Raw genomic sequence first — 15,750 nt, 5'->3', positions numbered from 1 at the left:
ACTAAGTTCCCTGAGGATGGGGACTATATCTCTTACTTCTTTTCAAATACCTCTCAGTGATGTGCATAAAACTGGTGCTCGATAAGTATTCATTGAAAGAAAATGAATGCATATACAACTTACTGACGAACCATATACATAGACTAACTATAGCACTTGGAAGGACAAGGCAGAACAAAAGAAAAACCAAATGATTATACATAGGAAAATGGAAGAAACTGTCCCTTAAGAGGTGAGAGAAAGGAAAGTGAGAGGGCGGAACAATGTTTCAGAAGGGAGGAGCAGAGATGCTGAAGCTCGAGGCTGTATTAAAGTCAGTTTTGGGGCACCTGGCTGGCTCAGATGGTGGAGCATGCAACTCTTGAGCTCAGGGTTGTGAGTTCGAGCCCCACTATTGGGTGTAAAGGTTACTTAAAAATAAAAAAATCTCAGGGCACCTGGGTGGCTCAGTCGGTTAAGTGTATGACTTCAGCTCAGGTCATGGTCTCAGTTTGTGAGTTTGAGCCCCATGTCAGGCTCTGTGCCAACAGCTCAAAGCCTGGAGTCTGCTTCTAATTCTGTGTCTTTCTCTCTCTTCTCCTCCCCTGCTCACGCTCTGTCTTGCTCTCAAAAATAAATAAACATTAAAAAATCCCTCCATCTACACATATTTACATAAAGTCCGCGATACACACAAAGGTCTCAGGTGAGGACTTTTAGCTGTTTTATCTGCTTCTGGCAAACAGTGAATGGTGCTGAGTTATCATGTGTGAGAAAGTACCAAGTGAGCAAGGACTGCATTCATGGGTGGTCAGATGATCTATACATCATTTCACCAGAAGCAGGAATCAAGAGCCAGAGATGCTACCTCTTCCTTCCTCCTCTACCCAAATTCCAGGAGAGCTTAGATTTGTGGAGTGCACCCATGCACATGAGGGATGGGCTTCATTTGGATCTCCACTGACAGATGTCAGTGATGAAGAATGACCATTGGGCTACCTACTTCATCGGTATCACGTATTGCTCAAGACCTGTTTTTTTCTTTCAACTCTTGCCATTATCCTCCTTTCCCATTTTTTATAATCCTTTGAATAGTTTTCACTATCATAAAATATGAGACAAAGGTTCTGCTAACAAGAGAAAAAAAGCAACAAAATGAGAAATATGTTTATTCCCATAATGTCTCAGAGACATTTGGGCAAGGGATTATCACTTAGGAAATCTATTATTGTCCTCTGTAAGATCCAGCTTAGTATAGGAAGAATGGCTTTTGAAAAATGCTTGTTATCTTGAATCCAAAGTAACGATTAATTGGTGTGAATCCAAAATAATAAGTAATTAAATATAAGAAATTATGATTAAATCTATAACTCCAAATGAGATTTGTTGAAAGAATCTTTCATGTCACCAAGGAAATGTGCTTTTCCATGTCTAACCATCTCAATCACCACGATGGATTAGTGAGATTAAAACAATAACTCTGTCTCTACCACTGACTATGATAATGGGTGTCCTTTATCATATCTCTTTATTCAAACTTAAAATAAATAAATTTGATTAAATTCAAACATAGGAAACTTGCATACCAAGAGATGGCTTAACGTTAATGGTCTCTGAAATTACTTTGGTTTTTTTCTCCAAATTCTCCAAAGATTTCTCCTAGAACAATATCCTGGGAAATGAATGGGGAGGGCAGACCCTTGGCATATGAGTAACTCACAATAGCACATTACAATCTGCAATGTCTGCTATTTGTAAGAAACTGCAGAGTTCTATGTTGCATAGAAATGTGTCATTTTTTTAAATGTTTATTTATTTTGAGAGAAAGAAAAAGCATGCACGCATGAGCAGGGGATAGGCAGAGAGAGGGGTAGAGAGAGAGAATCCCAAAACAGGCTCCACACTTAGTGCTCAGTGTGGAGCCCAACATAGGGCTCAATCTCACAACTGTGAGATCATGACCTGAGCAGAAATCAGGAGTCTGATGCTTAACCAACTAAGCCACCCAGGCACCCCCAAATGTGTCATTTTGAACTTCATCTTAATGTGGCCTTCTTGTTCTCTACTGCTATGGTACTCAATACCTTTCTAGAAGTGATAAACTTTTTCTTTATGAGAAATGACCAATGTGTCCACTGAAGATTGAAAATTCACGATGTGAAGGCTGGGACAATAAGCAGACTTTTGTTTGAAGTGTGGTTCTAGAAAAACCTGGATTTCCCAAAGTAAGCAACTTTTTCAAATACTAAGAAGTTGTCTGCTCTTGCTTAATGAAAGATATTAAGATTCAGAAAGAATAATTTTCATTAACAATTATTAGCTCACACTTTAATATAGAGGCATAGTATAGAAGTGACATTATACTCAGATTCTATTTCCCACTCATCCATTAGCCAGCTGTGTAAATTTGGGATAGTTACTTCACCTCTCTGGTTATTATTACTATTATCACAATTATCATGGCCAGCATTTATTGAGACTTTATACTATGAGTTAGGTGCTATGCTAAGCTTTTTACTGGATTATCTCATTTAATGTTTGCAACCACCTGATACAATGGGCACTATTGTTATCTGTAGAAGCAAATAATACTGGATAATAACTGCAACAGTTAGTGAATGCTTATCATGGGGGATATTATGCCAAGTGCTTTACATGCATCATCTCATATAATCTTCATAATTCTTGTAACAATGAGCTGGGTTCTATTAAACTTCTATTTATTTTTTTTTTCAACGTTTATTTATTTTTGGGACAGAGAGAGACAGAGCATGAACGGGGGAGGGGCAGAGAGAGAGGGAGACACAGAATCGGAAACAGGCTCCAGGCTCTGAGCCATCAGCCCAGAGCCTGATGTGGGGCTCGAACTCACGGACCGCGAGATCGTGACCTGGCTGAAGTTGAACGCTTAACCGACTGCGCCACCCAGGCGCCCCAAACTTCTATTTAATAAACAGGAAGTTGTGGCTTAGAGAGGTTCATTAATTTGCCCAAGATGACCCAGCAAGTAAGAGATGAAGGAAGATTTTGAGTTAAAAATTCTCTGACTCTGACAGCTCAAAATGCTAACCACTAGGCTCCAGTGAATATATAAAGAAAGTAATCATCCTGAAAAACAGATATCTGTGTACAGACGTTGCGTTCTTTATGTTTACATAAGCACCAATGTTGGCAATATCCTGTCATTTCATCATTACATCATATAGATGGTATTTCCTGTGGGGAGGGCCAGACGTTTAAGACATTTAGTCTATAGTAATTTTCATGGATCCATTCTCATATCATGTGGCCAACAGCCAACACTGAAAGGACAACTGGTCAAGGTTCAGACGGTAGAGATACAATGAAGCCAGGTTTCATCTCTATGCGACTCTAGGTAGCCCATAAGGGATTGAAGCTGTGCCTTGGTCATATTAGCATTCCCCTTCATCCAAAGAAACCAATTGCTCTAATGAAATCCCAAACCTTATCTTGACCAATTTCATTTTTTGTACCCTAGTAAACAGATGGCAAAAATCTGAGTTTCTGACAGTTGAGCAAGCTTTCTTTTTACCGTTCTTGACTTGCAAGGAGAGAGGAAGAGAAAATAAAAATTCAATGGGACAAGGAGAAGGCAGATTTCTAATGTAGATTTTCCCAATTCTACACAGACACACACACACACACACACACACACACACACACACACACACACAGCAACCAACAGCAGAACAGCAGAAACAAGAGTGATCAGTGATTTGTGTATTATGAGATGAGAGTAGGAGATTTGATAATACTTCACTTTTATGCATTTTCTTTAAAGGATCACACGTCAACATTTAGACCTCCTAGAAGACACAGAAACAAGTATAATCTCTTAGAGTGATTGTAAATCTGAGGAGCAGTTGTAACCAAATTATAGTTATTAATGTTATTTCTGTTTCTGGGGGAATGATAAATTGCATTCAAGTCCATTATTTAGCAGAGTTGTTATGTATTTAGGAACTTCATTTGGGGACAGTTTTGATTTTCTTTGGAAGAGAAAAGGCAGACTCATCTTTTGGCTGAAACACAACTATTTTGGGATATTGTCAGATATCATCTTCTAGAGAGAGAAACTGGCCAAGTGTCATTCTTGTCCTCCATGGGTGGTGCAGATGAAAAGAGGAGGCATATACAGGGGATTTGTTCTCAGCTTCGTAATGATACTCTTCCTTTATCTGACATTCACTAAAAATAACATTTGAATGAAGGAATTGGGTCACCTGGTGACATTTTTGGTAGTATCAGTATATTGGGGGGGTGCTTTATGCTCTCATGCAGAATTGCACACATTCAATGTTGCGTTAGAAGGCATTTCCAAAGAAAGCTACGAAAATTCCTCACTTGTACAGCAAAGAAGGCTGCATTTGGGGGCACTCCCTCATGGAGGCAGGGGCTGAAGCAGATAATCAAAACTTTAATGTCTCATTTCAATCCTGCTATTCTGTATCACTTTCCATGTGGTATACTGGCCCTAAGAAGTAAGCAATCACTTTATCTCTCCTAATACATTAGTTTCATTTTCCAAGAATGGAAAAATACAAGCTACAGATTATTTTAGTGTCAGATGGCTGACTTAAAATTCGGTGCCTTTATGACAGAAGACACTTGTATCCTAATTTTTGATTCCAGGACTTTCAGGAAACTTAGCACATAGTAGAGTTTAATAAAAATTATTATAATGAATGAAGGATATTTATTTGAAATGTCTTACAGGCTCTCTGACGCATCTTCTGATGTTTTCACCCTCACTCACTCAGCCCAGCCACATAGGACCCTGGCCAATACTCAGATACACCAAGCACCTGCCTCCTTTTGCATTTCCTATACTCTTGGCCTGGAATACTTCCCCCATGTATTTGCGGGACTGGCTCACTCACCTTCTCGGATTGCCACGTTATCAGTAAGAACTTCTGTCATTTCCTCCACTGTGACCCCATCCCCCACATTCTTCCACTGTACTTACCAGAATCTAATATAGTATAGATTTACTTGTTTATTTGTTTGTCATCTTTAGCCCCCACATTCATGTAACTCCATAGGAATAGAGGCTTTGTCTAATTCATTGCTGGGGCCTCAGAGATAAAAATGTTGATTGAATAAATGAACAAGTGAATGAATATATTTTTTAGTCATCCCTCCTCTAGTTGATAGGAACAGACACTTGCTCAAACCATGTCAAGTAAAGGGATTTACCTTAATAAGAAGGAATCTCAGAGAAATCTAAGAATGGGAGTGTTGGGGGTTCCTTGGTAGGGCAGGTATCCTGAGGGCAAGAACTAGAAAGAGCTACCATGACTTCAATGGCCACAGTGGGAAGATCTTGACTCCAGCACTCCACCATTAGCACACTTGGCTTCTTCTCCTCTCCCTGATTCCTAATTTCCTCAAAATTTCCACTTGTACCATGCTGTGTGACAGCTCCAGTTTTGAGTTTACTGCTTCACCTCCATCATCTCTCAGTCTCAGCTGACCCACAGAGGAGTGTCATGATCTCAGATCATCCTTTCAAGCCAGGCCAACAGTTCCTGGGTCTCTAGCTTCTTGACTGGTGAGCCCATGTCCTCCCCAGGTCTGCTCACCTATGATGTGACACAGGCATCATGTCATCTGCTCCCCATTTAGAAGTCACTCAAGGGACAAATGCAGATCAGGCTATCGACTTCCCAAATACTCTCCTCTTCCTTCTCCAAGAATGCCCTTTCATCTCCTACATTTCCCTTTAAAGGTAACAGGAGGTGAGTTGCACCTTTTTATTTGTTTGATTGATGTTTGTAATCAATTAGTTTAATCCAAAAATTCCTTAAATATTATGACATGTATTAATTTAAAGTCTTACATTTAATGTGGAACCAGAAGCCACACAAGTACTCTTTTTGTCTTGGGCATCATAGGCAGATTCTAGAAGGAATCTGACAAGTGCAGCTGGTGTGGCAGGTCCTGCACCATTCCTGGGCAGAGAAGCTGTCATAGACACAAAAGATCAGAAATGCTCTCTATAGGGGGCTTGCTCCTCTTACCAGTCAGTCCAAGAACAGCTTGAGCTTGGGAAAGAGAATATATTGAGATGGTTAAATTCAATGCAAATGGGATGGCAGGAGACAATTATTTTGTTTGGCTCAGATGCTGGAAGCTAAGGCTCTTGAAAGGTGTGTGATTAATTTCTCTATATGTCCTCTTAAAGTATCCTCTCAAGCCCAGGATTTTTTTTCCTTTCCAGTCTCAAGATTTAACTATTAAGAACCCTAAGCTAAGTAGACCTGAGGCCCAGCATGGACCCTGATGCTGTGCATGGGAGATTATTGCCCTCTGCATTTTGCTGAAGGCAGACATCCAGGAGTGTTGGGGAAATGGCCCTTACAGAAGCCCATGAATGCATTTCAGCAAGTCCAGTTGTGTTACGTCTCCTCAGAGGCTGTCCACCTCATGTGGAATGAAAGCCAAAGTCCTTACAATGGCCTACAACTCTCTACTTGCTCTGTCCACCCCTATTACTTTTGACCACCACTCCCATTCCTTTCCCCCTTGCTCACCCTGCTCCAGCTACAGAGGTTTTTGCTGTCCTTAAGTGCACCAACAGGCTCCTACCTCCTACCTTTGTTCCATCTGTGCCTTCCACTTAGATGCTCTTCTTCTATACCCCATGGCGCACTCCCTCACCTCCTTCAACTCTTTCCTCAAATCTCATTTCCCAGTGAGATTTGTCCTGGCCACCCTGTCTCATCACTATTGTCTAAAATCAGAAATGCACCCTTCCAACACTCCCAATCCCCCTTACCTTTACTGTTAACTTACTGGTTCTATTTTTATCTGTTTCATTTCCACTAGAATGTAAGCTTCAGAAAGGCAGGAAACTTTGTCTTTTTTTGTTGTTCAGTGATGTATTCTAAGCATCTAGAATAGAGCCTGGTCCACAGTAGGTACGCAGTAAAATTTGCTGATTGAGCCAATTAATAATCTAATAATATTTTATAATTGAATAGCCCTTACATTAGCCTCAGAATGTACCTCTTCCTGAACCTGCCAGGAATCAGACCACTTCCTTGAAACCTCTGGGCCAGTATGTTAGAATTTATAAATAAAACTGTGCAAGAAACTGCCCTCTCTCCGGGGAATCTGAGGGAGCCCAAACCACACCCCAACTTCAGCTATATGCTCTGAGCCAAGAATGACCTCAATGAGGGCAGCAAATCTAGCATTAGGGTGTTAAAACTCTTGCTTTGTTCCTTTTCCTTGCTTTGCTTTTGCATCCTAATTATTGGCAAAATCTGCATAACTTGAGCATAGGGGTTGGGGGGAGATATAAACATTAATAGCATTGGTTTTGCGCTTGCATAAAAGATCTGGCAGGAAAAGAGTTTGAAATATTGGCAAGAATTAGGGACGGAGTTGGTGTATTGAGTTATCCCAATTACCTCAGATAATGGTAAAATTATATCATCACCTCTGAGGAGGATGAAAGGAGAATATGAAAAGGCTATGATCTCCTCCTTTTCTGTACCCTGCCTGCACACCACGGGCACATCCTGCATATTAAACCCCAAGAAGAAGACTGTTCAACTCACAGATTCCCATCTCCCAGCTGTTACGCAGTGAGGAATCTTGTCAATGTTCACGGGAAATATCCCCCAAGGCTCCATCCCTCTGGCCCCTGTTCCAGGAGAGATGACTGTGGTCAGAGTTATCATAAAGTTTAAGTATATATGAATCATAAATAATGATGAATAACCACATTATAAATTTTGCAAGGCTTGTTTCACAGGGATGAGATTTATACCAAATGATATTGGCAGTGAATCCTTCCTCTACCCTTTTAAGGCCTCAGGATACTTAGCAATAAACAAAGAAAGGAAATACCCTGAAGAATTTATTGAGGAAAGTCCTTGACCAGCCACACAGCCTGGGGCACTCCTGATGTTGGCTGCCAGTGTGATGCAGGCATTCTAGCTTCACTTTCCACGAGTGTTATTTCAATTACCAAGTTGATATCTAAAGGAAAGGGGTAGGAGGAGGAAAATCCTCATGGGAGATAGAGTATAGACTACATCTCTGAGCTCTTCTTTAGAACCTACAGGTTTGAGGTAAAGTTTCAACTCTTCTCTTGAATAAAGAGCTATTCACTGATGTAGAACAATGAATATAATTTTTACCAAGTATCAATTTTGTGGGTATGCTTTTTTAAAAAAAGGGGGCCAAGCCTTGCTTCTGTCTACTCTTGCCTAGTCAGAATGTGAGGAATAAAATAAATGAAATCTGAATGCTTTACAATGACCCCTTGAGTAGTGCCACCTGCCCCTCACCCTGGGCCAGTGAGTCTATTTGCAAAGCTGATTCAAGATGAAAAGCGAAATGTAGTGAACAAGCTGTACCCCTCTGCCCTGATGAATATTTTCTGAGTGAAGTTTGACCAGCCTCAAAATTCTTCACAAATTCAAGAGCAAAAGGCATTAGGCTTCTAAATGGCCTGGCTCAGGTTTCCATAGTAGCTTGGTTAGACAACAGACCTTTTCCCAAGAGTTATGCAGATCTTGTCAATAATGCTGGTGCAAAAACAAGAAAGCCACAATGGGGTCTTGTTCAGTTTAAGCTGAGTCATGAAAATCATGCACTAAAACTATCTTTGGATAAAGACCTGATTGGTAAAGCTAATAGCCAACTTGGAAGGAATTTTCGAAAGGAAACGTTACCCTCTGTATCCTGAAAGGCATTCAAAGCTATGAGAGATTGAAGAAAAATAATTTGACATTGCTCTTCTCAACCTCATAAAACATTTTTAAAACTAACTCATTATCATAATTTATAGCAGGAACTAGTCTCTTAAGTCTCAATGGACAGTCTGTCTGACATCATAGTCCCATTTGTATGATTCATTTTTTAAAAAAGCAATCTTGCCAGACCATTAAAAAGTAAAACAATTAATTACTTTTATGATAGTTGGTTGCCTTCTGGCCCCTAGTTTTTCTCTTCAAGGGGAACATTATCACTCATGCAGTCTTGCCTGATATTTCTGCCAATGCATGTCAGAATGCTGCCTGTACGTTAACCATCCAAAACATGCAAAATGAGGCCCTTATTTCACTGACCATTGCAAATTTAATACTATTCCTGTCAGTGTAGGGTCCCTTTACAGCAATACAATTATTCAACCTGACCTGCACTACCATTATACCAAATGTCACCATTTATCCCAACAAATGGGAGAGCATTAGTTAAGGACTGAGCTGTTTTCACTGGTACTCTCTCAAAGGGGACAGTGAGAAGGCTGTGGTGATGCAGAGCAAATGATTAGGAAATTACTGTATTCCTTCTGAGACTCTTATCTTCATCCACTTCCAAGGGAAAGGCAGATGCCATCTAAGTCCAGGTGAACCTGGCTTTTGTGTCTCTACCCCCTCCTTCTCACTTCCCAATCTTCTTCACAATTACAGAAAAAGTAGAAAACTATGTCTCTCTTTAGATTCCCTATTGCTTACTATAATCATGGTAGCGATTGCTGGGTGGATTTGCAATCTCTGATGTTTTACCACAATGAAGATATTAAATCCTCTTATAAACATGATCTTATTAATTCCCATGATAATACACTGATATCAAACAAGGACCAAGGCCTTCAATATTCATTCTCTTTACAGACAGGGAGAGTGAGACAAGGTGCTGGGAGGTCACAGGGAAATTAGCTAAGCTAGAATTAAAACTTAGTGTTTTCATTCTCATTTAGTGCTAGTGCTACAAAAATGATTCTACATCTTGGAGGCATAAAATAAACAAAGCACAAAAAATAAATAAACAAGTATCAGCAAAGATAGAGTGAAAATAAAAATAATTCCATAGAGTTTCAGTAGCATTGCTGTAACTTTTTACTGAGCTCTTTGCCTGGAGTAAAGCATATAAAACCAAAGGAGAGTAGGATAAGAGATTCAAACCTTGAAATCTCACAAAGTACTAGAAGGCTTATCCTTTGACATAGAAAGCAAGTAGAGAAGTAACTACCAGTGATCAATGGAAACATAGTGCAAGGTTTAAGCTACTGGGATATTTTCAAAGATTGTATAGCATAGGCTACAAAGGAAAATTTTGAGGCATGTGAAGATCACCCATGTTCTGCTCCATTGAAATACATATAGTCTTTCCTTTGAGATGAAACTTAAGTTTCATCTTCTCCATGAAGTCTTCTTCGATTGCTATAGTCCAGTGTAATTTCTATCTTCTCTGAATTCCTATAGCGCTTTTCATTTAAACCATGGTTCTAGTTAGACTTTATGTCATTATAAGGGGGGAAGGGGGGAAGCAAGAACAACCATTGAAACCATCTCAAGTAAAAAGAGAGTTATTAAAAGTTTACAGTGGACTATTACAGAAATGAAGTATTAGAAGCACAAAGAGCACTAAGCTGGAAAATTGTTGGGTAGGAATCTATTTTTCTCTCAGCCTCTGTAATATTTTTATTTCTCTCTTTTGCATCTACTCTAGTCTCTCTGAAGACTGTTCACCAATGGTTCTTACTTCTCCAGATCCATAACTTGGCCATGACTTTGGCTTGCCCTAGTGCCACCTTCATTGCCAACTCTATATGACTTTCCTTACCAAACAACCACTCTTATCTGAACTGCAATCTGAGTCTACTAAAATTCTGAGAGGAGATTGTCACTGGCTAAGCCCTATCTATAGATTGGTACCCTTTGGATTAGATATCCAGTCCTGGTCCAGCTTTTGTGACTTGGGTGTGGGGATGGATATCATGTGTGATGCAGAGGTTCTCCTGCAGCTAGAAGGGGAAGTTAAGTCAGGTCTGTCTTATTTATTTGTTCCAACAAGTCTTATCATGTGATTGCATTCTGCCTTGCCTTCATATTTAACTTATTTTGTATATGATACTTGCCTTTCCTGGTACAGTAAAAGCTCCTAGACATTAGAGCTCCCCTTTATTTTCTTTCTATACCTCTTTCAGGGTCTTGAAGATTATTATAAAAAAATATTGGTTGAATTGATTCTGTCATTCTTTACTAGAAACTAAGTACAAAATGTAATACTTCTTAGCTATTAAGTAAATTAATGATGGTATATTTTCCAATTTCAGTATCTTTTAAACATTCATTAAAAATTATAGAAAATAGCCTTGGGGAGCCTGAGTGGCTCAGTCAGTTCAGCCCCGCCCAACTTTCACTCAGGTCATGATCTCACGGTCTGTGTGTTCGAGCCCCATGTCAAGCTCTGTGCTGTCAGCTCAGAGCCTGGAGTCTGCTTTGGATTCTATATCTCCCTCTCTCTCTCTGTCCCTCCCCTGTTCACTCTCTTTCTCTCTCTCTCTCTCAAAAATAAACAAACATTAAAAAAAAAGAAAATAGCCTTATTTTTCTTTATAGAAGCTTGGTACCTCTTCATTGGCAAGTATCCCATGCAAGCATTTGTTCTTTCCTATATTTCAAAATGGTTTGAAGATGACATGTTCACAGACTTCAATGTCCCACAATACAGAATAACTGATACCTGACTTGTCTTCCTACTGAAGTAAACTATAACAATGAACAAAATATATGAGACAATTGTTTTTAGACAAAGAACAACAGGCAGCATAGGACTGTAATTTTTGAGAAGGAAAGCATGAGATGAACCCACAACTGCCTTGGGCACATTCCTGCCATAACAGGGAGATGAGACAAAGCACAGTAAGAGATAAGGCAGAGATTATGGTTTTGGGTTGCTAAAACAGTTGGAGTTTGTAAGATCAGATACTAACCTGTGCAGAGAAAAGCTCCCAAAAGTCTGTGTGGGGATTCACCATGGGTCCTGGTAAGGGTGGAGCTGCAAGGCACAGGGCAAGAATCCATGAGGCCCAAAAAAGAGTGATTGCTGCAGGGCTGAGAGCTGAATGGTGATACCAGTGGTAATGTTGAAAGGGCGGGCCTACGCTGGCCGACTCCATCTTGTTCTGTGTCCTTCACCTTGACCACGCCTCCTCCCCTTGAGTAACCCCTCCCCCCCCACCTGCCTAACAGGACTCGGACCCTTCCCCAGCCAATCGGCTGAGGCCACAGCCATTACCTCACCAACTGCCCCTAGGCCCCAATAAAACCTTTGTCCTTTTGAAACTCGCTCTCTCTCCCCGGTATCTCACCGCTGCGTTGGTGCATGTAGGGGATTGAGCTCGAGCTAGCTCGAATAAAGGCTCTTTTGCTTTTACATCGGACTCGGCTCCCTGGCAGTATTTGGGGATCACGAATTCTGGGCATAACAATGTCAAAAGTTATATAGCAGTGGCAGATATTTGAGTTCTGGTCTAGAATCCAGTTGAGACCGGAGAAACATTGTGTTTTAGGAATACATTTCCTACTTTGGAAATAAGAACCATATCACAAAGTAAAGGCTACAACTAGGACTAACTTCAAAACCAAAACAGGCCTGTCCTAATGATGAACAAAACTGAGCCTAACAGAACCAAAAAGGATCTACCCATGATTTAAATGCCCTCAAGAACAAAACTCAACACTCTTTAAACTCAACATTCAACACATAATCCGGGCTCTCTTTAATGAATCATCCATAATGTTCAGGTTACAATAAAAATTTACTAAGCATGCAAAGTAAAAGATAAATATGACCCAAGCTAAAGAAAGAAAAAATAAAACAGAATCCAACATATCCCAGATTCTGGAATTATTAGACAAGTGCTTTTTTTAATGTTTATCTTATTTATTTTGAGAGAGAGAGAGAGAGAGAGAGAGAGAGAGAGAGAGAGAGAGGGCCAGAGTGAGAGGGAGAGAGAGAATCCTAAGTAGGCTCCGCACTGTCAGCACAGAGTCCGATGTGGGGCTTGAACGCACAAACCATGAGATCAAGACCTGAACCAAAACCAAGAGTCAATGCTTAACTGACTGAGCCACCTAGATACCCCTAGACAAGTGCTTTAAAGGAACATATGTTAAAGGACTTAAACTAAAAGATGCTCAAATCAATGCACAGATGGGAAAATCTCGGCAGAGAAATAGAAAATATAGATGAGAACAATGGCATCATGGAGAGTTCCATGCAATAAATTGACTGACTGAGGAAAAGAAAACTTGTGCCTGGTTTATAGACAGTTCTGCATTTTATGCAGGCACCACCCAAAAGTAGACAGCTGCAGCACCACAACCCCTTTCTAGGATGTCACTGAAAGACAGCAGTGAAGGGAAATCCTTCCAATGGGCAAAACTTCAAGCAACGCCCCTTGTTGCTCATTTTGCTTGGAAGGAAAAATGGTCAGAGGTATGAGTTTATTGTGATTCACGTGCTATGGCCAATGGTTTTGCTGAGTGGGCACAGAGTTGGAAGTAACATGAATGGAAAATCAATGACAAGGAAGTCTGAGGAAGAGATATGTGGATAGACTTCTCTGCATGGGCTGAGAAGATATTTGTGTCACATGTGAATGCTCACCAAATAGTGACCTCAGCAGAGGAGGATTTTAATAATCAAGTAGATAGGATAATACTTTTGGTGGATACAATGTCAGCCTCTTTCCCTGACCACTCCTGCCATTTACCAAAGAGGTCACAAATAAAGTGGCTATGGCAGCAGTGAAAGAGATTATGCATGAGATCAGCAACATCAACTTCCACTCACCAAGGCCAACTTGGATACAGTTACTGTTGAGCACCTAATCTGCCAGCAGCAGAAACCAACAATGAGTTCTTGATATGGCACCATTCCCTGTGCTGATTAGCCAGCTACCTGGTGGCAAGTTGATTACAATGAACCATGTCCACCATGGAAGGGGCAGTGCTTTGTTCTTACTGCAATAAATGCTCTGGATATGGATTTGCTTCCCCTGAATGCAAATGCTTCTGCCAAAACTACCATTCGTGGGCTTATAGAATGCCTCCTCCATCATCATGGTATTCTATACAGCATTGCTTCTGATTAAGGGACTATGTGGCAGTGGGCTATGTGGCAATGGGCCTATGCACAAGTATTTCACTAGCCTGTGTCCCTCATCATCCTAAAGCAGCTGCCTTGATAGAATGGTGGAATGGCCTTTAAAAAAATGTAGTCATAGTGCCATCTAGGTGACAATACCTTAAAGGACTGTAGCAATGTCCTCCAAGAAGTTATGTGTGTTTTATACCAAGATGCAATATGTGGCACTGTTTTTCCCACAGCTAGAATTCATGAATCCAAGAATTAAGGGGTGGAAATAGGAGTAGCACCACTATTAGATCTGTTGATCCAGCTGTAAAATTTTTGCTTTGATCCTTCTGAGCTTATACTTTGCTTGTCTACTGATCTTAGTTCCAAAGGGAGGAATACTTCCGCCAGGAGACACAAGAATGATTCCACTGAACTGGAAGTTATGACTGCCATCCATCCACTTTGGGTTCCTCATGTCCCTGAGTCAACAGGCAAGATGAGGGTCTGTACTGGCTATTTTTGATCCTAATTGTCAAGGGGAAGCTGGGCTGGCACTATACAATGGATATAAGGAAGAGTATCTCCGGAACACAGGAATCCCATAGGGTGTCTCCTTGTATTACCATTCCCTGTTATTGAAGTCAGTGATAAACTGTAGTAACTCAGTTCAAGCAGAACTGCTAATGGCCCAGACCCTTCAGGAAAGATGGTTTGAGTCACCCCACCAAGCAAAGAACCAACACCATCTGGGATGCTTGCTTTAGGCAAAGGAATATGGAAATAGTAGTGTTAAATAGTGTTAAAAGATAATTACAAATACCAGTTTTGACCATGTGACCAGTTGCAGACATGAGAACTGTAATTGTTACTAGTATTTCTAACTTATTGTGTTATAAACATGTTAATGTATATACATACATAATTTGATATTTTGATATTTTTGTTTTCTTCCTTCTCTTATCTCTGTATCACCCAATATAAGATGTATTAATAATAATTATTAATAGTTAACTCTACATCATGGTATCTGAATTATAGGATATCAAGGAGAAGGGTCCAAATTACTCAAGACCTTTCTATCCTCTTCTGGAGAAAGGATCAGTGTATTTTTGGTTATATACAGAATAGTTGTATCCTGTATCATGTTAGGAAAAAGTAGGGCTTGGGTACCGTCTTTATTTGGAGATTAAGTATGGTTTCTGGAGATGTGTATGGGTGTCAAGCTGTCAAGAGATAGATTGTGATGATCAGTTTTATGTCAACTCTACTAGGCAATAGTACCCAGTTATTCAATCAAACACTCATCTCGGTGTTTTTCTGAACGTATTTTGTAGATGTGGTTAACATCTACAATCAGCTGACTTTAGTAAAGGAGATTATCCTCACTAATTTGGATGGGTCAGGCCCAATCAGCTAAAAGACTTCAAAAGCAGAACCGAGGTTTCCCTGAAGAAGAAAAAATTCTGCCTGTGGATGAAAGCTTCACTCTTGCTTGAATGTTTCTAACCTGTCCTTCTTGATGACCTTCTTACAGATTTTGGGCTCAACTAGCTAGCACCCACAATTTTATAAGCCTATACGTTGCAATATCACCACACACACACTCACACACTCCTATATATATATACAACCAGATATTTTTCTGTTGGTACTCTAATAGATACACCTCTCAGCTCCTTTTATGATTGCAGAAGTAACCTGATGCCAATACTTGACAATAACATACAGGCAAAGAAAATTATCGACCAATATTGCTCACGAATTATAGACACAAAAATTTATGATTAGATGGTAGCAAATCAAATGCATCAATATAAATGTTATTACAATGTATCAAGACCAAGTGGGGTTTATTCTCAAATG

The sequence above is a fragment of the Herpailurus yagouaroundi genome, unplaced genomic scaffold, assembly GCF_014898765.1.
Source record: "Herpailurus yagouaroundi ecotype Mexico unplaced genomic scaffold, PumYag 141, whole genome shotgun sequence".
In the NCBI taxonomy this organism is placed as follows: Eukaryota; Metazoa; Chordata; class Mammalia; order Carnivora; family Felidae; genus Herpailurus; species Herpailurus yagouaroundi.
The sequence above is the reverse complement of the archived record's forward strand: the minus strand, read 5'-3'. Positions refer to the sequence as shown.